At 55.0% G+C, this 23,928-nt stretch overlaps 1 protein-coding gene across 4 annotated transcripts in view; it reads left to right on the top strand.

Moving 5' to 3' along the window:
* PRKAG2 (protein kinase AMP-activated non-catalytic subunit gamma 2) overlaps positions 1 to 23,928 on the top strand; it is a 258,209-nt gene that overhangs the window by 15,475 nt on the left and 218,806 nt on the right. Inside the window, exon 1 of one of the 4 annotated variants that reach the window (XM_042927130.1) lies at positions 11,183 to 11,197. The exons of the other annotated variants lie outside the window; for them this stretch is intronic. The gene's annotated coding sequence lies outside the window, so the exon portion shown is untranslated. Of the gene's footprint in view, positions 1 to 11,182; positions 11,198 to 23,928 lie in introns of those variants that run through there. 4 annotated transcript variants of the gene reach the window in all.

Raw genomic sequence — 23,928 nt, 5'->3', positions numbered from 1 at the left:
GCTGAATGAAATCGTGAGATACGTGTTTACGGGGCCCTCCGTTAGGTGCTGGGCATCTTCATGGCCACTTCCACGGATTCTGTCGCTTAACACTTCATCAACCCTGTCTGGTTCATATTATTCCCCCCATTTTTACAGTTGGGGAAACTGAGGCTCAGGTAGACTGAGTATTTGCCCATGAGACACAGCTGGTGAAAGGCACATGTAATATTAAAAAAATTTTTTTTAATGTTTATTTTTGAGACAGAGAGAGAGAGAGAGAGAGAGAGAGAGAAACAGAGCATGAGTAGGGGAGGAGCAGAGAAGGAGACACAGAATCCGAAGCAGGCTCCAGGCTCCGAGCTGTCAGCGCAGAGCCTGATGCGGGGCTTGAACTCACGGACCGTGAGATCATGACCTGAGCTGAAGTCAGATGCTCAACCGACTGAGCCCCCCAGGTGCCCCGGCAAATGCAATATTTGAAGCAGGTGTGGTTGCCTCCAAACTCTTACCCTGTAAGATTTCTTCTCATTACCCCCTGCAAGTCCCAATGAGGTGGTACAGAGGGTTCTAGAAAGGCCTGCCCAGGAGCTGCATGCATCACAGGATGGAGATTGCCTGTCACCTGTGCATGTTCCTAAGGACCCTTCCTTAGATTCCGGGTCTTGTCAAGGTCCTGACCAGGAGATCTGGGGCCCTGGGTTTCCCACCTGTTGTATCTCTAACTAGATGAGCCCGTGGCGCGGCCGAATCTAATTTGCTTCCTTTGTAAACGAGCAGGAAGGATGCCCACCCGTGGGCCGTTTGGGCCTAAAACGACGTCCCATAAAGTGCCTCGCCTGCAGCAAACTTGAATGAATTATAATTATGAAAATCTCTTCTTCATTTGTTTGGCTGTGATGTTGGATAAGCCCCAAGAGACAACGTGTGGCATGTGCCTGCCAGGGCCAGGACTCGTGGCTGTGGGGGCAGCATCTCTCCGGACCTGCCCCGCTTGGTTTTTCTGTGGCCGCTGTTTCCCCTCCTCTCGTGTGCTTTAATCTTGCTGCATTGCAGCGTCCTTTCGGTAATGAAGACAGGCTATAAATAAGTTCTCACTGGGACTCGATACATTCTTTTTTCCTTTTTCTTATAAATTCTAGTTCAACAAGCAAACAAACAAATCTCCGGGGGGGGGGGCATGCCAGGTGGGGGTGTGGAGCTGGGCCCGTTCCTGGTCCTTTTTATTTCTGCCCTCACTTTTCTTCCCTCCTCCCACCCACCCCACTTCCCTGATGGCACATCCCACACGCACCCATCTTCCTGCTGTCTCCTTGGATGGTAGAGTGTGGACCGTGGGGTGTAGACAGTGGGGTTTCGATGGTGGTATGCACGGACAGTGGGTGTGGGTGCCGGGGCGCACGGACGGGGGGGTGTGTGTAGTGAGGTGGCTCGATCCCAGTGCCCAGTCTCAGCCCAGGAAGAGCAGGGGCCCGCAGCCATCTCGAGCTGGGCAGAGAGGCTGTCCCCTGCTGGAACTCTGTCCTTTCTTGCAGTGTGCCCTTGCGTGTCCCCTGTTCCATGGTCTCCCGTGTGCTCATCTGTCCCTCAAGGTGCTGGTTCGGGAATCACGGGAGAGGGACAGGAGGACAGGGGACTCTGGTTGCTGACAGTCCTTGTGTCTGAGTGCTAAAACAGCCCTGTCCCCTAGGACCCAGGAGAGCCGAGTCCCAGCTCCGTTGTACAAGCTCAGATGGGGTCACCTAACCCCTGTGGACTTCATTCCAGAAGGTCTTTAAGACCCCGTGAACCGTCGGGCTCAAACATCAGGTGGTCATCCTTTCCGGACAGAAGCCAGATCGCCCCTGCCTGACCCTTGCAGAGATGGGGGGGCGGGCACTGCCTGGATGTCGCACACGGTTCTTCTGCTCAGGGGACCCAGATCTACCTCCACATGCCCACGCCGTGCCAGGGGGACACACACGGGCGCTCTTTGGGCAGGGGCTCTCCGGCCCCAGCCCCCCACGGCGCTGGTGGAGGTCGAGGACCGTGCCACTCCCAGCCTCACACCCAGCCACACGGGAGCGTACGCTTCCGGAGCCCTAGAGAGAGGGTCCCCTGAGTGCAGGTGTGCACGTGTGTGCGTGCACGTGCGTGTGTTGTGTGCAGACAAAGAGAGACGGAGACAGACGTGTAGATACCCACATACAGACGCCGACCGGGAAACGATGTTTTCTGGAGTTTTTAAGTTGAATCCAACCGCTTGGAGGTTCATTTCGAATACGATCTTTAGAGGAAAACCTGCCAGTGGCTGGAGGGGCAGGAGGCCTTTAGGACATACACAGCATGGCCAGGTCGTAAAACGAGAAGTGAGCTGGGCTAAAGGAAGGGGATTTTGGGGCTTCGATTTTGCGGCCGATGATCTGAGCGTCGTCGGGCAGACGGCCGGGCCTGGCCTTGAGGCCACAGTTTCCGCGTCTGTGACGTGCGGGGGCCTGGATTTGGTCGTGGTTCGGCGGGGCCGGAAGCAATGCGACGGGTTCTCAGGAAAAGCCTGGATTGGGAGGGGAAGTCTGGGTCTGAGTCACATTTGTCCCCCTGTCATCTTCGGGCCCCGTTTCCCCGATGGTGAAAAGCAGTTGAAGATAGGAGGTTAAACCAAATGAAATATCCAATATTTGACCATGTTTTTTTTAACCTCGAGAATGATAAGCCTAGAGTTCAACCTAATATCTGATCCACCCGCCCTATAAAATGGTTGAAACTGTCGTTATGAAACAAGCGATCTAAGAATCATCTTTAAAAAGCAAAGTCTCAGAAATGCAAATTATTTGATTGACGGCCCTGGCATTTTGGTTTTCCCCCCTTTGCTGAAATTGAGTGTTTCTCTTCCTTCTTCTGGACTCCCGCCGAGCGGCCAGGCTGTGGCCCCGTGGGTCCCTCCGTCAGAGGCAGGCCTGCAAACAGTGAGCCCGCACGCAGCCAGCCCTGTCGGCCTCGTCACAATTGTCACCTACTTCTTCTTTTTCTTTTTCTAATGTTTATTTATTTTTGAGAGAGAGAGAGAGAGAGAGAGAGAGACAAAGCACAAGCAGGGGAGAGACAGAGAGAGAGGGAGACAGAATCCAAAGCAGGCTCCAGGCTCCACACTGTGAGCACAGAGCCCGATGCGGGGCTCGAACTCACGGACCGTGAGACCATGACCTGAGCCGAAGTCGGACGCATAGCCGACTGAGTTACCCAGGCGCCCCATTATCGTTACCTACTTTTAAAAAGTTGAAGAGAAAAAGTTGTCACGTCGCGTCTCCCGGGGGCGAGCTCTGCGAGGGGTTCACGAAACAGTGACCTCAGGCCAGATTCCGGAGACACTCGGTGTATCCGTGGAATGCTCAGGAAGCCATTGGAGGCAGCCGCCCCCTCCCCAGGGTGAAATCAATCTAGTCCCCAGCTGGAGCCGCCGAGGGCGGGCGTCCCTCCTCCCGCTGGTGGGGGCTGAGTCGGGGTCACTCGAGGCTCTGAGATGGAAAAGAGGAAAAGCTGGGGTCCTGGCTTTCTGGGGGGGGGGGGTGAAGATCTGAGCCGTGTTCCTGTAGGGCGGGGGCCCTTAAGGTGACAGCATTACCGTGGGAGCCTCGGGGCTCTAGGGTGGAATCTACACTCCTGGCCAGAGCTCTGGACCTCACAAGCTGGCCTCGGCGGCCCTGATGCACCTCGTGACAGGCGACGGATGGAGTGTTTCTCCTGTGCCCTGGGCTGGCGCTGGGCTAGGCCGGGCAGGACAGATGGCTCCTACTCTCCCTTCCTAAGGCCGCAGCCGCTCCCACCTCCCAGGGGCCAGGCCGCCCCTCCAAACGGTTCGCAGGCTTTGTGCAGGTGCGGGGTTCCCATCTATCCATCCACTCATCGGTGCTGATTGACGGTTTGCTTTGAAGCGGGTGTTCTTCTAGACGCAGGGGAAGGGAGGGGAGAGGTGCAGGAGACAGGCAAGGCCAGCCTTCCCATGTGGGTCACCGGAGGGCTTCTCTGGGCCGCGACTGCTGTCCCTGTGCTCCAGCTGAGGGGAGCGAAGGTGAGCCCCTCACCTGGGTCGACATAGGGCACGGCCCCAGCAGGAAGCCAAGGCATCCAAGGAGTGAGTGTCAGAGGTGACAGGCTTGAAGGTACGCTCAGTTTATGGAAGGTGGTGACACAGGGTAAGACACACGGACGTGAGGTATGGAGGAGGGTCTGTGCAAAGCAAGGCTTCTGGTGCTTTTTTCCAGAAGCACCCACCCCTGGTACTCCTGACACATGAGACCGCCCCCACCCCAAAGCGTCCGCGGCCCCGAGCCCCAGGAACGCGTTCCAGGCTGTTTGCTTTAGGGCTCCACGGGGTGTCAAGGGTTAATGGTTAAGGATTTGACAGTAACAATAAAACTGAAGCCTGTAATTTCTGCTGAAGGGGGTGGGGGGGAATACGGAAATTTCCACTTGTAGCCGACTTTGGAGAGAAACATCAACATCAGAAAAAAACAGCTCGCCCACAACTGCCGTGTTTATGATGAATATCCAGGGCCCGGCCAGCGACGGAGGCGGCCCACTCGCGGCGAGAGGGGCAGAAGTTTCCAGAAAAGGGGGAGCTGCTTGGCAAAAGCAGAAGCAACTTGTTTGCAGAGGCCCCCGACTTGCCAGCCTCAAACGGGGAAAACTTGTTCTTAGCAAAGTGCCCAAGTGCATTATGTCAGCAGGAAGATGCACTCCCTCTCCGGAAAGTTTGTGGGTTTGGCCTTTCACAATTTATTGTCATCACCAAGCTGAACTCCAGCCTTTGCTGAGGTTTTTTTTTTTTTTTTTTTTTTTTCTTTCCTCCCTTTGCTCGGTGTGTGTTTGTTTTGTGATATTTCCCTACCAGGCCATGAGAGGTCTGCTAGTTAGTGGTTGTCTTAGGGGGAAGAGTTAGAAGTTCTTTGTTTCTCAGAATAAGGTGTTCAGACAGAGACGAAAGCATTTAGCACGAGCCCTGGCCGTCACTGCTGGAGGAACTTGCACCCCCCGATCCGTAGCCCGACTTATTTCTTGGGGGTGGAAGCAGGTGGAGGTCACGGCCTCTGGAGGCAGAGAAAGTCTTGAGGGTTCCTGATTCGCTGTTCTAGAACTTGGCTTCCAAGCTGATGATCGTCAGCCGCTGTGACAGGGGATCAGGACGCCTTCCCTTTCCTCCTCGGCCCCGAGTGTCTTTCTATGCTTCACTGGACAGATAAGCTGGCCAGGTGGGCAGGCACTGGGGACGGGCATGGGCATTTTTCCGGGACACAGGACAGTGCGGTTACCATGAGTGCAAAGGCGCTTGGGGGAAAACTCAACGGTTTCGGAATCTGAACACCTGAGTTCACATCCGGGCCCAGGATGCCTCCGCTGGCTGCGAGCTTGGGCTGGTTTATCCCAAGAGGACGGTTGCTTCTCAGCCTCAGTTTCCCAACCCTGAGAGACACGGAATATTCACCACATCAGGTTATTCGGAGGCAGAGCACAGGACAAGTCTCCTTATGCCCGGTGCTCCTTTCTTCCCTTTCTGAGTTGGAGTAATCGTGTGTTCTCTAATCACTTAGCGGTTTAAATCAACAGGCAAATTGGATCTCTTCTTCCAGGAGAAACCTTCTGGAGGGGTACCTTCCGTGGTTCTGTGTCCCGTCCTGCCTCATTTCAGCCGGTCTGTGGTGCCAAGGGTCTCAGCCTCACTGGCACTGCCCTCCAGTGCCCGGGGTCCCCAGGCTGGGCACCCTGCCGCCCAGTGGGGCCCGTCTTTGGGACCGCTACGCTGTCCTCTGGAAAATGGCAGAGCACTGGGGAGGGAGCACGGCCAGATTCCCCGACTAGCCCTGCCCAGACATAGCAGGTGCGGTGGGCTGAATCGTGTCCCCCCAAAAGATACGTCGGAGTCCTCCCTCCCCTCCCCCAGTACCTCAGAATGTGGCGTTATTTAGAAAGAGGGTCATTGCAGATGGCTTTGGTTGTGATGGCAAGGCGGGCCCCTCACCCACTAGGACAGTGTCCTTTTGAGGAGAGGAAACACAGACCCACAGAGAGGAGGAGGCCGTGTGAGGACGAGGCAGAGACTGAGTGACGGCAGCCACCAGAGGCTGGAAAAGGCAAGGGAGGACTGTCCCCTCCAGGTCTCAGAGGGAGCTCTCCCGCCTCCGGATTTGGGACTTTCAGCCTCTGGAACGGGGAGAGAATACATGTGTGTGGTTTGAAGTCCCCCAGCGCGTAGTGCTGAGTTAAGGCCACCCCGGGGCGAGGACACAACAGTGTTGGTGTTTCTTTTCACCCTCTGTCTTTGGCTCTCCTGCCCCTCCAGCCAGAAGCAAATGGACATGGGGGAGAAACTGAGGCATGCAGCGCCTTGACCCAGCGCTTCCCCACCCGTCTTCCGGGATCCCGAGATCACTCGGAATCTAGCAGAAGAATTCAAGGAAACGGGTGCGTCGCCAGCACTGCCCGAGCCCCGAGGGTGGGAGAGAGCTCCAACTGCTAGAACTTTCTCCAGAGCCACTTCATCAGGAAATCCTTTCCCCGAGCAGAGCAGCTGGCCTCTCGAGGCCCGAGAGCGAGCCCCCGGGCCTGTCCCCGCGGCTCCGGGCGACTCCGCCAGCCCCCCGCCCCTTCCTCGCCTGCCCTGGATGTGAAGGAGAAACGAGATGATGTGTGCAGACTGCACTTGAACTTCATCTTCGAAGTTATTTATTATCCTTGGTTTTGTTTTCTCGTTTCGCGACCATCAGAAAATGTAAGGGGTTTGTCCGAGGTTTCGTCTGGTCGGGGTACAAAGGCTGAGCGCCGAAGCCTGTCCTTTGCCATCTGGCTTTGCAGCCGGGGCTGGGGGGTAGCGTGAACCCTCGCCGCAGGGTCTAAGGGCCAGCGGGCTGCTGGTAAATGGTTAACAACTGGCTTAGACGAGCGGTCCGGATTTGGGATGCTTGTTGATTGCCTGTGTGCGCTGTGTCACCTGCCCCAATGGGTCCCTGCCAGCGTGACGTCAGAGGGGTGCACGGCCTCCTCTGCTGACCCCGACCACAGAGGAAGGAAGCCTCGTGTCTAAAAGGAAAGCCACGGGGCGGCTGGATGGCTCAGTCGGTTAAGCGTCTGACTTCGGCTCGGGTCACGATCTCATGGTTTGTGGGTTGGTGCCCCGTGCCGGGCTCTGTGCTGACTGGTGCGGAGCCTGCTTGGGATTCTCTCTCCCTCTCTCTCTCAAAATAAGTAAATAAACTTAAAAAAATAAAATAAAGGCAGCAATAGAAGGAAAGCCGCTTAGAAAGACTTCCCATGCAGGGCAAGAGGAAGGGGGTGCTGGGCGTGGGGCGAGGGCCAGGCCAGCCCTCCCAGGGCACATTGTTGGCACTTGGCCACTCCGTGTACCAGATTAGCTCATTGTCACTGTGGAGGAACTGCGTCTTCAGGGGATGACAAAGCCCCAAGTCAGGCATGGAGATGGGGGGGGGGGCCAGTCCAGGGGGTATAACCTGAGCAGGATGCTCCAACGGGGGTCTCAGTCTTCCAGGGCCTAAGGAGGACCAGTTCTTGGACAGAGAGGCCGGGCAGAAGCGCTAGAGGGCTGCCGTCCCCCAGTGACGTGGCTTGAAAGAAGGAACAGAGCTGGCGATGAAAGGTCACCCAAGACCAGCTCCCCTAACTCACATCTGCACCGGGCAGGCCCCTCGCTCCTACCCGTCGGCCACACCTGACCCGTGCCCGGGGGGGAATTTACCAGCAGCCCACGGGCTCCCCTTCGATGCCTTGCCAAGGAGGGAGCTTTCTGCCAGCCCCGCCTCCCGCAGCCGCAACTGGTGCCGTGTGCCCACCGTGACGCCACGTAGCCAGAGGCCCCAGCCTCGGGCCTCAGTCTTCCTGCAAGGTCACGGTGGTTCACTGGGAGGTTCCATGCCCCGTTCACCCATTCTCCCCTGTAGGCGCCCCCCCCCCCCCCGCAGGCACAGGCTTTGCACACAGCAGCCCCCTCCCCCACACTTTGCCCCCAGGCCCACTTTTATTATCACAGCCTTGATGATCCCCCCGAGAACAATTCAGCAAGCAGGTAGGGACTCACGTTTGTGTCATTAAAACCCAAATCCCCTTGCGAAACGACTGGGCTCCGTTCCCAACCGTGCTCTCTGGGGGGCCCTCTTCATCTATGACCACGTTTCACGGAACAGCCGTGGCACCATGCTCGGCTTTACAAACTTTGTAAAGTGCAAATGCGGAAAAGGTATCAGAACATACTATTTCCCGGGGCGCCTGCGTGGCTCAGTCGGTCGTGATCTCCCAGGGCGTGGGTTCGGTCCCCGCGTCGGGCTCTGTGCCGACAGCTCGGAGCCTGGAGCCTGCTGCGGGTTCTGTGTCTCCCTCGCTCTCTGCCCCTCCCCGGCTCGTGCTCTGTCTGTCTGTCTGTCTCTCTCTCTCCCAAAACTAAAGAAACATTGAAAAAAATTAAAAAAATACTATTTCCTGAAACCCGTAGTGATCATAAGAGTAGGATTCATTTTGCAAAGATAATTGGAAGAATGCTCCCAGCTCTTCACACACACGTGAACGTACACACACACGTACACACATACAGTCACACACACACAGCACACGCATATTATACACACACACACACACACACACACACATTTAAACACACAAGTACACACATGCCCGCACCTGCACGCACACACCCATTCCCACGTACATTCACACACGCACACGCACATCCGTGCGCACGCGCGTGCGTGCCTGGGCCGACACGCCATCTCCCACTGGGGTCCCGTGTGACTCAGCCTCAGGGAAACAGAGGCAGCCCCCTGGGGTGAGTTAGTCCCAAACTGCAGTGATTCACTCAAACGGCACAATTTTTACCCTGAGCACTATTGGTTCTCTTAAACCTGTTCGTATAAAGCAACCAGCGTGGCTGGCCGTAAACCGTAACAACAGATACATAAGCATAAGGGTAAATCGTGTCCATCTGGGAACCGTCCGAAATCACCCTCGGAGAACCCGGCCCCCGGAGGAAGGCAGCGGAGCCCCGAGCGGCAGACCGCAGGTCTGCGGAGCAAACGAGTGTGGGCGTCCTGCCACCAGGGTGTTGGACGGACTCCAACCTCTTAGGTGGGTCCTTTTCCCCACCACCTCCCACTCTAACCGCGTGTCTGGTCACGTGGCCTCTTCCTCCGCCTGTAAGGAGGGGTGGGAGGCAGCCAGAAGCCTGAAGGTGTCTCGAGGCACCTTTTTAAAATTTTGTCATCTTTATTTTTTTATTTTCGAGGGAGAGCACGAGCAGGGGAGGGGCAGGCTCCGCGCTGTCAGCACAGAGCCCGACGCAGGGCTCCAGCTCAACAACCTCGAGATCGTGACCTGAGCCAAAGTCGGACGCTCAACCCCCTGAGCCACCCAGGGGCCCCTCCTCTTTCCTTGCTTCATTTCCCCTCTCACCTCCTGGTCGCTGAAATTCCCTTTCCATGAAACGATACTGATTCGTTTGTCCAAACAAATCTTTACTGAGCATTTAGCTGGTGCCAGGTGCTGTTCGAGACGCTGGGGCTACCAGTTGACAAAACTGTTGGAAACCCCTAACCCAGGGGCTTCCATTCCAGTGTGGAATAGATACAATCGACCCCAACACACCCAAGTGTATTTCAGTGAGTCTGCTGATTCCCAGGGAGTTTATCTCGTGAGTTTGTTTGCACCAGGACCTACAACAGACATAACAGTAACAATAATGGCTTAAGCTTCTCAACTGCTCACTCGGTGCCGGCAGCTGGTGGTATTCTCTACTCTGTCGTGTTTCAGTTTTAAAAAACTAGTGTGGAGGGCCCACTTAGAGTCATTTTATGATCTACCGGAGGGGCCAGCGTTTGAAAAACACTGCTCGGAGAGATACCCTCACCTAGGTGCGACGGTCTTCTTGCTGTCACACGACCCCCTCTCCGCCTAGTCCTGTCTTGCCCCTCTGGTAAATGGAGGCCCTCCTCCAGCTCCCCCGGGAGCGCCACTGACCTCCATGACAGGAGCTGAGAGCTAGACTGGTGTCGGAGATGAGACAGTCTAGTGGCATCTCCCCATCTTACAGAAGAGTAAGCTGAGGCCCAGAGGTCACCAGTAGACACCAGACTCAAGTCCGGACCTCTGAGGGGAGCCGCCTTAACTTTCCCATGGCCCGACCACACCCCTTTGTTTCCCCGTCCTATAGGGTGTAGGCCCTTGGAAAAGGCCCGGGAAATGGAAGGATTGGGTTCTGTGCTTGCTTCCTCCATGACTTCCCTCCACCCGCACTCCCCACCCTCCCCCCCACAAAGACTTGAGGTTCCAGAGGAGGGCTTGGAATCTGAAATGTTGAAGAGCTTCTCGGCCAGCCTGTCCACGGCCAAAGGTGGAGCCAAGGCCACAGATTGGAGTACCCATGTTCCCACTGCCACCCCCCCCCCCCCGCCGTGGTCTGGTCTAGATGGCCCCTGTGAGCCTCCTGAGGCCCGAGTCTTGTGTCTCTCCACCTCAAGCCCAACTCGGAGGGCGTTGGCGCCATAGGTCATGGCTCCTCAGCTGATGGGAGATGTGACGAGGGTGAATTTCCATCTGCTCTTCATCAAAGAGAGCATCGGCTTCGGTCCAGATGTTTGAATGGGGCCCAAGTCTTCCTGACCTTGAGTCTGCTGATTCCACGAATTTATCTTGTTAATTTGTTTGGTCATAAGCGGTCTCACGTTCCAGTCTAAACTTCCTTGGGCGGCCTCACCCCCACGTGGGTAGAGACAGGCCGCGTGATCCCCGATCCTGGAAGGAGAAAGACAGATCCATTCATTCTCCTTGGAAGCACACCAGCAAGATATCACTTCAGCTTTGCTCCAGAAACTATTATTTTGTGGGTGACATAATTTATTAAACTTTGGGGAAAACAACAGCAGGGCAACACACTCGAGAAACATAGCAACAGCCACAGCCATGTCCTACATAGTTCAGCCTTTCTTGGACAACTTTTCAATGCCGCCGTCCTTAGGAAGGGCAGGCCCGCGGGGCCAGTAGGCCGCGTCTGATGTATCCAAGCTTTAGAACTTAACAGAACGGAATACAGCCCTGTCTCTGGGTTCCATTTGCCTTCAGATGCCAGCTTTAGAGTTTGTTCTAGGTTCTAGGCCCGTGGCCCATCAGTTGTCTGTGTGTACCACACGTATGTGCGTAGGTAGACCCGGAGCCGAGGCCGTAGGCGTACCACGGCATCGCAGACGTAAGTTCGGGCACACGTACGTACATTTGCACGAATGTGGAAGCGTCTGCTTGTGTGGACATGTGTGTTTTAAATGGCTGGCGTGTTGGCCCATAAACCCGCACGGATGCAACCAGACTTGTCAGTCAAGATGGAGCCAATCCAAACAGCACTGTCTGTGGAATTGGACCTGGAAGGGAATCCCACGGTTTCCCTGTCCTCTGTCCCGAAGACGTGCCCGGCCCTGAATTCTGAAGGTCAAGGAGTCGCTCAAGAAGGAAATTTGTATGGAGAGGGCTTATAACTGAGCTTTAGGAATGTTTTTAGAGACTCTCTTTCTTTTTTTTTTTAATGTTTATTTATTTTTGAGAGAGACAGAAAGAGGGTGCGAGCAGGGAGGGGCAGAGAGAGAGGGAGACCAGAATCCGAAGCAGGCTCCAGGCTCTGAGCCATCAGCACAGAGCCTGACGCGGGGCTTGAACTCCCCAACAGTGAGATTATGACCTGAGCCAAAGTTGGACGCTTCACCGAATGAGCCACCCAGGCGCCCTGGGAACGTTTTAATGGCAGATGTAAGCTGGACTTCGTCTCCGCTTCCTCCCCCACCCCCGTCGCCGCACCGTGCGGCGGGCATCACCCCACACCACCCCTCTGGGGTCAGGGGGCACACTCACGGCTCTGACCTGACGTCTCTAAGTCATACGTTCGCTTGCACTTCCTAGGGGCTTGACCTTCTCCAACTGACTTCATGTTCACATTTGACAGGTAAGGGCCCCGATAGGTACCTGGCCTCCACATGCCTTAGGAAGTCACCTCTTGAGCCACTCTCCCGCCCCATTTTCCAAGAATCCCTGGGCGTGCGCAGTGTCCCAGAGCTCTAGAGGGCATGCAGCCTGTGCCACGTGGTGTCCCAGGCTCCGTGCCCGGATCTCCCTGGAGCACGAGCCCCTCCCCGTGCTCAGTGACATCGGAGGTGTGACAGACGGCTTGCGGCTCGGCCCCTCGGGTCCGGGCAGAGCTCTAGCCAGGAGCACCGATCGAGTAGGGACCGGGTCTTCCAACACCTTCCTCCCCTAGTGATTACCAAAGCACGAGGCATGGTTTCTTTCCTGCCCTTGCTCCCTCGTCGTAGGGATAAACTGTGTCGGTGGAGCATTTGGTAACGACGAAGCAGTGTTAAAATATCAGACGTGAGCAAGGCGTGTCCAAAGCTTTTGGAGCTGTAAACGCTACTCTTCTTGTGCGTAATAGGCACCGAATACGAGTTTGCTGAGCGAGCAGTGACAGAAGTAACAGATGCACGGACCGTAGTCTAGGCTGGGGAAACTGAGGCCCACAGAGCTGGGGCAGGGAATTTGTGCACAGGGCTGCTGACGGCTCCTTAACTGCAAACCTGTGGGTGAATCCCAGTCTGGTGGCTTTGCCAGTGCCGCACTGCTTTTCTGCCAATCATCGTTTGATTTCTTCTCTTTATACTTTCTTTCTTTCTTTCTTTCTTTCTTTCTTTCTTTCTTTCTTCCTTCCTTCCTTCCTCTTTTTCTTCCTTCCTTCCTTCCTTCCCTTTCTTCCTTCCTTTTCTTTCTTTCTTTTTCTTCCTTCCTTCTTTTCTTCCTTCCTTTCTTCTTCCTTCCTTTTCTTTCTTTCTTTTTCTTCCTTCCTTCCTTTTCTTCCTTCCTTCTTTTTCTTCCTTCCTTCCTTTCTTTTTCCTTCCTTTTTTTCCTTCCTTTTCTTTCTTTCTTCCATTCTTTCCTTCTTTCTTTCTCTTTCTTTCTTTCTTTCTTTCTTTTTCTTCCTTCCTTCTTTTCTTCCTTCCTTCCTTTCTTCTTTCCTTCCTTTTTTCCTTCCTTTTCTTTCTTTCTTTCTTTCTTTCTTTCTTTCTTTCTTTCTTTCTCTTCCTTCTTTCTTTTCTTCCTTCCTTTTCTTCTTTCTTTCTTTCTTTCTTTCTTTCTTTCTTTCTTTCTTTCTTTCTTCTTGTCATTCTCTGTAATTGGCTCATGACTGAGAAAATTACCACTCTTTTGATTCTTGAAGAAAATGTTTTTCTCTGTAGATTTTGGTCTGGTGAGCGCCGGGTGGCCGGGGGCGGACGCATTTAAGCACACGGTGTTCCACTCCAAGGAGATTAGGAAATGGCCTGATTAATGTATCTGGCGGCCGAGAGTCTACAGACTTGGCACTTCAAGGACCCACTCTTTTTCTTGTTGACCTTGACTCCAATTAAGCCAAGTGGGACATGTCCAGGAAACGTGCTCACCCGAGACCAAGGTGACAGCCTAAGGCTGCGCAGGCAGAGTGCGCGGAGGGGACAGACGGGGGACAGAGGGAGGCCAGGCAGGCGAAGCCTGGCAGAGCTGCGATGCCGCCCAAGCCCAGGGGACACCAGGCCCTCTGCGGTCCATGGAACAGTGCCGCTGGGTTGTGCCTACCCTAGCCCCGCCCACCCCAGCCCAGCCCGGCGCTCCACTGAGACAGGAGTTGGCCTCCAGTCTTCCTCCTCTGGGTCTGGGTCTAGTGCATCACCGTGTGGCTCTCCTGCTCCTTACGCCCCCCTGCTTTGGCCTGTGCTCATTCCCAGGGCCCCGAGCCTCGCAGAGACTCCGTCCCTGCTTTCCACACTAGCCCTGCCCTCATGAAGGTCTCTCCTCCATCCGACTTCGGGTTGGTTTTGCTGCAGGGGGTGGGGAACCGAGGGGCCTAACCCTCACCCTTCAGGAGAGGCCTTCTGGAGGTGGAGGGGGACCAGGGCAGTTAGCTGGAAACAGTGCTTAATGGACCGTTAGCACCTTACAGGGAGGTGATAGCGTTGAGGCTTAAAAGCTCACTATGGGTGAGAGCCTCAGAACCTTCTAGCTCTTCTTCTCTGTCCCCCTCTCGACTTCACGATTGCCCCCTTTCTCAGGATGGCGTCTCATCTTTAAAGAATATTTATTTTAACTATTTCTATATGCTTGAGGTCTATATGGACTCTTCCTGTATGATCAGTGACCACGTCTCCGCTTCCGTTGTGAAATGGTCTGGGACACTAAGCTTTGGGACAGTGGCTGGGAGCCCATGATGTGGGGATGTCGCCTTGTTGGGGCCTTGGGGCCATTCCCCCCAGGACCCCATTGGCTTCCTCTCCTTTTTCTTCCATGAGTAGGTCTTCCTGCCCACTTTTCCTTGCCTCCCCATCACCCCTGGTTGGCTCCAACCTGGAATTGAAGGTCATTTCCACCTTTGCCCCCAGCTGTCTGCTCTCGACAGGGGGCCAGAGTGATGCTGTTAAAATATGTCAGATCATGTGTTCCCTGCTAGAACCTTCCAGTGGCTCCCTGTCGTGTTCAGAGTGAAAGCCCTCGTCCTTCTGGTGACCTGAAGGGTTCGGATTGAGCATGGTTTCGCCACCTTTCTGACCTCATCAACTTGGCTCAGTCACACGGGCCGCTGCTTTGCCATGGACGGGACTGCCTCCTCCGGCCTCTTCCTGCCCCCGGGCCTTTGCACCTGCAATTCTCCCTGCTGGACACCTGGGTCCTGAAAGGATCCACATGGTGGCCCGAGGAAAAGACAGTCTCTGACCTTAAGGAAAAGCAGGTCCTCTCATTGCCTTTCCCATAATCGCAGCCCATCTTCCCAAACGCCGTCCCAGCCCCTTCCCTTTCAGGCATGTTTTGGTTTCCTGTTTTTCTTTTCCTTCTGCACGACCAGGGCTGTGGTTGACTGTTCACTCACTGCCTCCTTGACGGGCATCAGTGACCGCGGCCGAGCCGGCGATGCGCCGACCGCGCCCTGAGCGCGCTGAGCCAAGCCCATCGGGTGGTCTGTTGGCAGGCACACGCGTGTGCAGGTGAGGAGGGCGGAGGGTGGCCCGGACGCAGACACGGATGCTGTCTGCAGGGAGCCCGGCCTGCTCACGTGCTCACATGCTTAGCTATCTCCAGATTCCCCTCGGGGGGGTTGTGTCTGTTTGCATTTCCGATGGCAATGTGTGCAGGCGGCGGTGGCCCGTTTGCCCACGGGCCTGCTGACAGTCTGTGGCCACCCTTTATCGTTTTGGCCAGTCTGGTGACACAGGAGTCTCAGCGTTGTTGCTATGTTGTTGTTTTGCTGGCCCTCACACACCTTCTAGTTTTTAAATTTTTTTTTAATGTTTGTTTTTGAGAGAGAGAGAGAGAGAGAGAGAGCGCGCGCGTGAGCGGGGGAGGGGCAGAGAGAGAGAGGGAGGCACAGAATCGGAAGCGGGCTCCGAGCTGTCCGCGCAGAGCCCGCCGCGGGGCTCAAACTCACAAACCGCGAGATCGTGACCGGAGCCGAAGTCGGACGCTCAACCGACGGAGCCGCCCAGGCGCCCTTTTAAAACAGCTTTATTGAGATACAGTTACCACATCGAGGGTACACACTTCAGCGGTTTTTAGTATATTCACGGTTCTGCGCCACCATTGCCACCGTCACTTCTAGAATATTTTCATCTCCTCCAAAAGAAACCCCTTAGGCTATGGCTGTCGCCAGCCTCTCCCTTCATCCCCGCCCTCCCCTCCTGGCCCTGAGCAGCCCTGACACGACTCTCTTGTCTCCATAGCTTTCCCTGTTCTGGACTTGCACGAAAATGGAATCCTACAGGGTCTTTGCAACTGGCTTCCGGCACTTACCATCGTGTTTTCGTGGCTCATCCACGTTGTGGCATGTTCTCAAAACCTCACTCGTTTTTATGGCTTCACGATGTCCCCTGGTCTGAATAGACCTCCTTTGGCCGACCTGTTCATCAGTTAAAAGGTACTTGGGTCGTTTCCACCTTTTGGCTCTTACGAAATCATGCCGCTGTGAACGTTCACATCCAAGTGTCTGCGCGGACATAGGTTTTTCCTTTCTCTTGGGTTTATACCCAGGAACAGAATTGCCTCTCGTGGAGTAACAACTCTGTGTGCAACTTTTTCAGCAGCGGCCAGTTTTCCAAATGGGCTTACTGTTTCAAATTCCCCCAGCGGCGTATGCGGGGTCCGGCTTCTGCACGTCCCCACCAGCCCTTGTTACTGTCCGTCTGTTCATTGCCACCGTCCTAGGGGTTGTCAAGTGGGGGTGTCCCGTGGTTTTGGTTCGCATTTCCCTGACGACCCATGTTGTCGGGCATCTTTTCCTGTGCTTCTTGGCCGTTCGTAGAATCTTCCTTGGGGACGTGTCTGTTCGCATCCTGTCCCTGTTTTGAAGCTGGGTTGTCTTTTCACCGTGGAGTTTGAGAGTTCTGCATATAGTCTGGATACAAATCCCTTATCGGAGACACGATTTGAAAATATTTTCTTCCGTTCTGTGGGCTCTCTTTCACGTTTTTGGTGCCTTGTTGAAGCCCGCCAGGTTTGAGTTTTGAAGAAGTCCAGGGTCTCTGTTTTTGTCTTTTTGTTGCCTGGCCTTTTGCGGTCCTGTCCCAGAATCCGCAGGACACGTCAGAGCGCTCGGAACGCCCCCACGTGAGGACACGTGTTGCAGTTTTGTGTCGATATCTCGCTGAGGCCGAGGCCCTTAAAGGAATAAGGAAGACATGAGATGGCCCAGTGTCAGTTGGTACGTGTCCTCGGCTGCGGAAGTTCTTTTCTTTCTCTCGTATTTGCTTTACCAGACTTCCTAGCACGGTCATCGCGGGGAGATGGGATGTTTGCCGAGCACCTACTGTTCATCAGGATCTGTACTAGGTCTCGTGAATCAGATGTCCCAGCCCCACCCCCACTTACTTGTCCGGTCGCTATTTGATGTGCTTACCAGTACCCTCCTCTCGGGACCGCTGAGCTGCCTCTCTGACCCTCGGGACCTGTCTCGAGGCTCCATGGGAAGGAGAAGCAGGTCTTCCCACGAAAGCATGGAGACCCACGGACAAGGAATTGTGCCCATTCCGGGCTGGGGCTCTTCCTCGGCAGCAGGGGCTCATCGCCACTCGTTGAAAGAGTAGCTGGTGCCCAGAGCCCCCCGATCCACCTGTTTCCTCCTCCGTTCTAAGGTGAGCTCATGAATCATTGCTTGAGCGTTTTTGGAGACTGGACGAGAAGGGCGGGTAGAGCAGTGCGCGACAGGGTTCACTGCACCTGCTACGGGGCGGGCACCCGGCACAGGCTTCGAGTAGCCTCGGGGGAAACAGCCCTGGGATGGGTGCCCTGGGGCTCCCTGGGGGTGTAGGGGCCTGGTTTGGAAGCCATACCAGAAAAGGCTACAGGAATCTAGGTTTCAAGAAGTCTCTATTGAAATGTGTGTTAGGAACAGCTGTACTTTTCCCCAGGAACTGGCTTATTTTCTCTTTGCGTAAAATGAGCACCTTGGTAACCCGTTGTGTTTTTATCTTTCTTGGTCTGCTGCGGGGCTCCTCGAACGTGGCTGTACATTAGGCTCACCCTAGGGACATTTAAAACTCCCCAAGTGCCTGGCCGCACCCCAGGTGAATTGGATTAGAAACTCTGAGACCAGGTACTGAGGGTTTGGGGTTTTTCTTTTCTTTCTTCCTCCCTTCCTTCCTTTCTTTCTTTCTCCCAATTCCCCAGATGATGTGCATCTGAGGTTGAGAGCCCATGGGATACAGGGGGTTTGGAGCCAAACGTATGACTTGACTTTAGTGTTCTCCCCCCCACCGCTGCTTTCCCCGTTTGTCTGGCTTCAGCTTCTCATCTTAAGCTGTCTCTGATCCTGATTTCTGTTGGCCGATGGGCAGCTGAAGTGGCCTTTGGTTTTAAACGTGATCTTTCAGGGCGCCTGGGTGGCTCAGTCCGTTAAGCGTCCAACTTCGGCTCAGGTCACGATCTCAAGTTCGTGGGTTCGAGCCCCGTGCCGGGCTCCGAGCCCACATCCCCCACTCGTGCTCTGTCTCTATCTCTCAAAAATGCATAGACGTTAACATAAATAAATAAATAAACGTGACCTTTCGTGGCCACAGTCTCTGCCGTAACGCAGGTTGGCAATGTTGGGAACACATTCTGCTGAATGAAGGGATGAATGAACGTAGTCATTAAAAAGAAGACAAAATACAATTGCAGTGGTGTTTTGTGTATCTTTAAAGCTGTGTTTTATGAAAAGTGGGTTTGTTTAGAGGAGGAAAAAGAGATACATGGGGAACGTTCTAGAAATTCCAAAGGGCCCTTCTAGATCTCGGTAGATTTGGGGATGTGGTGACCCTGGTATTTATCCTTAAGTTCACTTTGAAATTTTGTTTTCACCTACAGTAATTACTTTTTCTTGATAAACCCAAATCCCCGACTCTCTTCTTATTTGATGATTAGGGGTAACTTTCATCAAATAAATGAAACACAGAGGAAGGGAAAGGTGGGCGGGAATTTCCTCTCTTACCAAGGGGCTGGAAAATGGAAGAAGTTAATGGAGCTGGAGGTCAGGGGAGACGGAAAGGGGGGGTCGGGCAGTGGGTGTGGGAGGTCGGGCCGGTGGTGTAGATAGATACACGGATGAGCACACGGTCTCCGGGGAGGGGGTGGGGGGGGGGCACAGGGAGAGAGCCTCTGTCTGTCAGGTGGACCAGCTGTCCGGGTTCACTGGGGACGGAAGATTTCTTGGAAGGTGGGGCTTTCTGTTTTAAAACCTGATCGGTCCTGGGCAAACCGAGAGGAAGTTGATCACTGTATCCACTGGCCAAGGATAAACTGATTGCTTGGTTACTCATTTTTGTTTGGAGGCAATTATGGGCAGGAAAGGGAAGTGAAGGAGTCCTGGGGCGGGGGGCAGGAAGTGTGGCCTGGCTCGGCGTGGCATGGAGGTGAGGTTCCAGGCTCTCTGGTTCTGGGTGTCCCTTTACCTAACGCATTTGTTCTGAGGACGGGATACACCAAACAAATCCCCATCGAAGGCTGGGGCCGAGGAGACCCACAGAGAGAGACAGACAGAGACACCTGTCTCGGCTGCATTCTTCTCCCGAAACTAGGACTTCACCTTTGTGCCCCTGTCCCCCGTGTGCCTGGTGCGTCATGAGGGTCTAGTGTGTGCTTGTCAGAGTCACTCAGCCAAGAGAAAGCACGTGTCTGGTGTCCAGCTCTACGTTAAAGGTTGTATTTATGGAAAGATTCGGCTCAGGTCATGATCTCAAGTTCGTGGGTTCGAGCCCCGCGTCGGGCTCGGTGCTGACAGCTCGGAGCCCGGAGCCCGCCTCGGATTCTGTGTCTCCCTCTCTCTCTGCCCCTCCCCTGTTCGCGCTCTGTCTCTCTCTGTCAAAAATAAGCAAAATTTAAAAAATAAATAAAGTATCAATAATTGGGGAGTAATAGAAAATGAATTTGCTGAATCGTGCTGTGTGTGGGTTCAGGGCCGTCTCCGAGAGGCCCTTTCAATCCAAACTTGATTCGAATAGCGTGACAGGGTGCGTAGGCCAAGTAAACAACATTTTCAACCACAGCAAGTTACGCTGAGCTCATACAGGGCCAGGGAAGGGGCTCAGAAGACAGAAGGAGGGGCAGAAAAACAGTGGGTGCGCGTCAGCTAGGCGATGCTGGGGTCACAAACGATACAATGACAGCGGTTTCTTTCTCTCCCCGGCTGTGTGTCCCTCGTGGGCAGCCGTGTCCGGTTTGTTCTGGGCACCCGGGCTGAAGCAGCGATCCCTGAGTCCTTGCTGTCGGAGGGAGAAGAGACGATACTGGAACACGGGACGGCTTCTGAACCTTCCCTCGGGAAGCGGCATGCGGTCCTCCTGAGAAAATCGAGCCGCGTGGCCAGGCCTGACGTCAGGGGTGGGGGGGAGGGTGCACACGAGGGATGTATGGCAGAGGGAGGGGCCCCCCGGGGCCAGCAGTTACCACGGCCTGTACAGTTGGCCACGCCTGAGGGCTTCTTGCAGTCGTGTGGCGTGCGTTTCACGCCCCTGGGTGTTAACACAAGCAGCGTGATCCCAGCACATATATATGTTCTTAGAACTTGGATGTCAGGAGACGGGCAGAATGACCCAGAGCAAAGTGCAGTCTGTGCTGTGACCTTTGACCTTAGCCAGATAGGAAGCTTCCAGCTGAGAAGCCTTCTGAGTCATGGGATATTATAAATATTCTGGACCGAGGGCGATTTACTGCATTGCCCTTGAGCCTCCAAAGTCCAAGCGATTGCTTCTTAGTTTGCTCTGATTCAAAACCCGATTCCTTCTTCTTCTTCTTTTTTTTAATGTTTATTTATTTATTTTGAGAGAGAGACGTGGGGCTCGATCTCATGACCATGAGATCATGACTTGAGCCGAAATTAAGAGTCAGAGGCTTAACCATCTGAGCCACTCAGGCGCCCAAAACCTGATTCCTTTTTAAAGGGAAAGCTCAGATTCCTGACTTCGTATTTCCCTTCTCAAAGGCACCTTCTCTTTTGAGTACAGATCATGCCACGAATAAGCAGGCTTATTTCCACGAGCTGCTGGTTCTCAATTAGAGTGCATTTCAGTCCCCCGAACCCTTGTTCTCAGCCCCGGAAGTTCTTTCTTTTTTTTTTTTTAATTTTTTAAAATGTTTATTTTTGAAAGAGAGAGAGAGAGAGCACAGCCTGGGGAGGGCACATAGAGAGGGAGACACAGAATCCCAAGCAGGCTCCAGGCTCTGAGTTGTCCGCACAGAGCCCGACGCGGGGCTCGAACTCTTGAACCGCGACATCATGACCTGAGCCGAAGTCAGACGCTCAACCGACTGAGCCACGCAGGCGCCCTGGGGGAGGTGCAGGATCGGGCTGAGAAAGCTCAAGAAACAGACGGAGGGGGTCACTTCTTCCCCCGCTCCCTCCCCGGCCTCTGATGTCGCTCGGTTGTGAAGCTTCTGGTGAGGTGAGGCCTCTGATAGCCTCAGACGACATCTCCTCTGGTTCTGCTTTCTCGTCAGAGCTGACGTGGCAAAGGGCTGCGTGCCCACTGCTGTGGTGAGTACCCACAAAGCGGGGCCAGAGCCCCCCCGGGATTCATGTTACAGACCTTCCCTGCAGCCGGCCTGGCCCTGGCTCTCCCGCCTGTCACCGCAGCTCCTTCCCGGCCCTCGGGTGGCCTGTCCGGGTCACTAAGCCCGATGACGGGGCCGCGCCCTCGGTGAGTTGTTCTCCTCTGCCTCGTCAGCACACAGGCGAGCCAGCAAGTGGGGGACGAGCTGGTCACAGACTCGTGGATGGTGGCCGGGCTCCCCGACTGGGCCCCGCGGCTCCTCGTGAGACAGGGCAGCGACGAGAAGTCTCTGGAAACGAGAACGTGCATAGAAGCTGATAGGGGGGACGGGGCCGGTGGAATCGAGTCAGAACAGTCATTGTTGGTGTGCAGAACCTAGCACCGGGCTACCCGACGTAAAACCTCTCTTCGTCAACTACTGGGAACACTCAGCAGTTGGGGGAATTCAGTAGAAGGGCCTGCCGGGCCAGGGCCCTCAGTGCCGTCCCTGCATTCAGTGACAACTTTAACAGAGTGGCAATGAGTCTTCGAGGCACGAGAAGGGGACTGTCACTAAAACCAGCGGGGGCAGGCCCACACACGTGCCGTCACTGAATCAGCCCCCGTCCCGCCGAGCTACAGTGAGTCGACCCCCACAGGGGGAGGGCCTCTGGGTCAGGCAGGCTAAGACACACATTAAGATCACAGAGCGAGACAGTAGGGAACGGATTCAAACTCTGGTCCTAAAGCCAGTGGGTTCCCGTGGAAGGTACTGACCCGCGTTTCAATACCTAGGCTTATTCCGGTTAAGAAGGGAAAAGCCCATCACAAAAGCCCACGAGGTGAATGACTCCATTTATAGGAAACGTCCCCCAAGGCAGGTGCACAGACCCAGAAAGTAGCTCAGCGGTCGCCGGGGGCTGGGGAGGGGACAGGGGCGTGGAAGTGACGGCTCACAGGCATGGGGGTTCTTTCGAGGGGTGGTGGGGGGGGGATGAAAATGTCCCGAAATTGGCTGTGGTGACGACTGCACAGCCCTGTGAATAGAGTCAAAACGATTTAACGTGCACTTTACACGGGCGACCTTATTGTATGTGGACTCTGGCTTAATAAAGCTGTTGAAAAAATGAAGGGGAAAAAAAAGCAAGTGTCTTCATTTCCTGGGGTGGCTGTAACCAAGCACCACACATGGGGGTTTGGGGGGTGGAACCACAGAAATCTGTCCTGTCCCAGCTCTGGGGTCAAAAGTCTGAAATGCAAGCCTGGGCAGGGCCCTGCTCCCCTGAGAGCCCTCGGGAGGGTCTGTCCCAGGCCCGTCTCCCGGGTTCCTGGATGGCCGTCTTTCCCATATCTCTTCCCTCTCTACAAGTCTGTCTGTGTCCAAAGTTCTGCTGTTTTGTAAGGACACCAGTCATATTGGACCAGGGCCACCCTAGTGCCCTCACTGTTACTTGATTACTTCTGTAAAGGCCCTCTTTCCAAATCAGGTCACATTCGGAGGTTCCGGGCATTAGGGCTCTAACATATCTTTTTGTGGGGGGGGGACACAATTCAGCCCATCACAGCGAAGAAGGCTATAATGCATTCGGAGACACTGCTTTTATGTTTGTTAAAATGCTTTGGGGCGCCCGGGGGGCTCAGTCGGTTGAGCATCCGACTCTTGATTTTGGCTCAGGTCACGATCCCGGGGTCGTGGGATCGAGCCTCACGTTGGGCTCCACGCTGAGTGTGGAGCCTGCTTAAGATTCTTTCTCTCTCCCTCTGCCCCCCTCCCCCACTTACGTGCTCTCTCTCTCTCTCTCAAAAATAAAAAAAATAAAATTGCTGAAGTGCTTAAAAAGTTTTAGCGTTTATTCAATTTTCAGAAAAACTGATACCGAATTCCTTTTATTTTTAAGTTTATGTATTTCTTTGGGGGGGGGAGGGGCAGACAGAGGGGAAGAGAGAATCTCAATCTCAGCACGGGGCTTGATCCCACGAACCGTGAGATCGTGACCCGAGCCGAGATCAAGAGCTGGACGCTTAACAGACTGAGCTGCCCGGGCGCCCCAGTTCAGAATTCCTTCAACCGACGTCCTGGATATGCGAACCTTCCTGTTCTTCCAACTTTCATGGGGATGTCTGCAGGCAGGTGCGCACCAGGGCCACACCCGGCCACGTGGGAAGGCTGGCCTGCACCCCAGTGCCCGTCACCGGCTGGGGCCCGGGCTCCTGCCCCCGGGCGACGCGAGGTCCTGCAGCCGAGGCACATTCCTCCTGGCGTGGGCGCGGGAGGAGATGGGGGCGATGGGAGCTGAAGACCGGGTTCCCGTGAGGTGTCCTAAGGACACTTAGGTGCCCACGGTGACACCCCGCGCTTGGCAGAAGCTCAGCTTCCCCGGGCTGGTAAATGAGGGAGCCTGGTTGTTTTGGGCTTGTTCTGTTAAATCAGGGCTGAAGTTTTTTTTGCCGTGGATTCGTTGTTCCGTCCGTCCCGTCGAGCCATTTGCGAGAAAGAAGGGAGCCTGACTGCGTGGTGGGGTGGCTGTCCCTGTCCCCCGCCCCCCGGCACCCCATCACTGACTGGGGCGGCTGGCCACGTCCTACCGGCCCACTCCGCACCCCCCAGCCCGGAGTCCCTGAACACCTCTGAGCAAACTGAACACCCATCCGTCGAGCTCACCACACGAACGTGTTCTGGACCGTGTTCAGCTTCTCCTCTGTCCCCGTGGGGCCGCAGCAGGGTTCGTGCCAGGTAAGGCTCACTAAACGGTGGTCGGTGGGTTGGGGAGAGGGGGCGGCAGTCTCCAAGCCCTCCTCCTGGCCCCACTGCCCCTTCCGTTGCTGGAGGCTTCGATGGGCACCCACAGCCCGGCTCCAGCCCCCGCCCCACCCTGCGGGCCGTGTGTCTTGATTACCTGCCACCATTTCCTACTTT

This window comes from Panthera leo, chromosome A2 (genome assembly GCF_018350215.1).
Source record: "Panthera leo isolate Ple1 chromosome A2, P.leo_Ple1_pat1.1, whole genome shotgun sequence".
Taxonomy (NCBI): Eukaryota; Metazoa; Chordata; class Mammalia; order Carnivora; family Felidae; genus Panthera; species Panthera leo.
The sequence above is the reverse complement of the archived record's forward strand: the minus strand, read 5'-3'. Positions and strand labels throughout refer to the sequence as shown.